Source organism: Cyprinus carpio, unplaced genomic scaffold, assembly GCF_018340385.1.
Source record: "Cyprinus carpio isolate SPL01 unplaced genomic scaffold, ASM1834038v1 S000006670, whole genome shotgun sequence".
Classification (NCBI taxonomy): domain Eukaryota; kingdom Metazoa; phylum Chordata; class Actinopteri; order Cypriniformes; family Cyprinidae; genus Cyprinus; species Cyprinus carpio.
Window position 1 is genome coordinate 22,501 of NW_024879290.1, and position 2,500 is coordinate 25,000.

The 2,500-nt window shown below is 28.1% G+C and overlaps 1 pseudogene; it reads left to right on the plus strand.

Annotated features, from left to right (window-relative positions):
• Positions 1-2,500, plus strand: part of LOC122144426 — a 9,308-nt pseudogene that overhangs the window by 2,443 nt on the left and 4,365 nt on the right.

Here is a 2,500-nt window from a genome sequence, read left to right on the forward strand (position 1 = left end):
AAAATGCAGAAACCCTGCTGAAAGCAAACACCTGACTTGCTCTTCCTGGAGAAGGGCTTCGCTCGGAGGTCATCCAGGCCACGCTCGCTGGTGTGTAATATAACGAAGCCTCTTCTTGAGCTTTCAGGAGTTTAAAACGAGTGGCACGTCTAACATGGACTCAAACAAGATCAGCGGGAACCTGGAGACCAAGTATAAATGGGCCGAGTACGGACTGACCTTCACTGAGAAGTGGAGCACGGACAACACGCTGGGCACCGAGATCACCGTCGAGGACCAGGTGCGGAATAACAATAACTCCATTATCATTCCTGCTCTCATGGAGATTTCATTTAAGAACATTTATACAGTATGTGTAAACATACATTCCCAGTCAGAGTTTAAAGAAGTCTCTTCTGCTCACCAGCGCTGCATTTATTTGATCAAAAATACAGGAAAAACTCTAAAATTGTGAAATAATATTTCAATTTAAAACAGCTGTTTTCTATGTGGATATATATTAAACTGTAATTTATTCCTGTGATCAAAGCTGTATTTTCAGCATCATTACTCCAGTCTTCAGTGTCACATGATCACATCAAGTAAATGCAAAAATGCTTTCTTTTTTTCAAAAGCATTAACAAATCATAATTATTCCAAACTTTTGTGTGGTAGTGTTTGTTTTTTGTGTGGTAGATTTCTTCAGCTGGAAATCACTCTTTGCAGATGTTTTAACCACTAAAGGATTATTTAACTAACTCACATTTTAACCCTTTCAGGATGATTAGAAAATTAAAATCAAGTGTTAAAATGAATGTGTTATCATCTGGGGTGCCATAGCAATCCATTATTTATATAAATTAAAATATAATTATTATTAATTAATTAATTAATATTTGTAGTAGTATTAATAATAAGTCATTAATAATATTAATAATACATTTATTTATTTATTAAATGTAATTGTGTAACTTATAAGGATGTATTATTATTATTATTATTATTAACCATTTGCTCGTGAATGTTATTGGTGAATAATATATTTAGCATTTTGTTATATGTTTCTCAGATCACCAAAGGACTGAAGCTGACCTTTGACACGACCTTCTCACCAAACACTGGGTACGATGACTTCTATCATATACACACACACACCTGTCTGTATCGTGAGCTTGAGGTCTCTGAGGTTTAATGGTGTTGTGTTCACAGGAAGAAGAGTGGGAAGGTGAAGACGGCGTATAAGCGTGAGTACGTGAACGTGGGCTGTGATGTGGATTTCGACTTCGCCGGTCCTGCCGTCCACAGTGCGGCAGTGCTGGGATACGAGGGCTGGCTCGCCGGATACCCAGATCCTTTGGACACCGCCAAGTCCAAAATGGACCCCCAAAGCAACTTCGCAATCGGATACAAGACCGGAGACTTCCAGCTGCACACTAATGTGTAAGATACCTTTCAGCACCCAGTCATTAGCTGCTTAATATTGATCCGTGCTGTTATTTGATTTAAAAATTATTATTAATATTGTTTATTACTATTGCTATTATTATAATATCATAATAATAAATATATAATTATTTTATATCGATATATAAATAATAAATAACAGATAACAAAAATAAATATAAATCAATATAAAAATAATCATTATTTATTAACAGTAATGATACTACTACTAATTATTGTTATTAGTACTAGTATTTTTGTTTATAATAAACAAAAATATAAAAATATAATTTTATCAAATTGATATTAAATATTAAAATAATAAAACAATTCTTATTATTTATAATATATATATATATAAACTACAATTATTATAATTTATAAATTATTTTAAATTATTATTAATTAACTGATGCTACTACTACTAGTAATTATTACTATAAAAATCATTAATTATAATATTTAACAATTATTACTAATAATATTATCTAATAATAAATATATAATTATTATCTTATAATTAAAACAAAAATATTTCATAAAACAAATATCAATAATTAATCATAAAAAAAAAACAATATATGTTATCGTGATATTAATAATAAATTATCAGACAGTAATTATATATTATTAGAAATAATCATTACTTATTAACAGTAATGATACTACTACTAATTATTGTTATTAGTACTAGTATTTTTGTTTATAATAAACAACCAATATGATAAATGAAAAATTTTATCAATTTTGATATTTAAAACATAAAAAAAGTACAGGGGCTGATTTATATCTAAATACTAGGTATAGATTGATGTATTATTAAATCTATAGATGATAATATATAATCATCAATATAATATTATATATATATATAAACTACAGTATTTAAATAATTATTTATTATCAGATGCTACTACTACTACTACTACTACTAGTAATTATTACTATTATTATGATTATTATTACTACTACTCATAATTAATAAATAACAGTTATTAGTGAAGTGTGACGTAAGTATTATTATTATTATTTGGAAAATATTTTATTAATTTGATATTATTATTTATATCTTATTTAT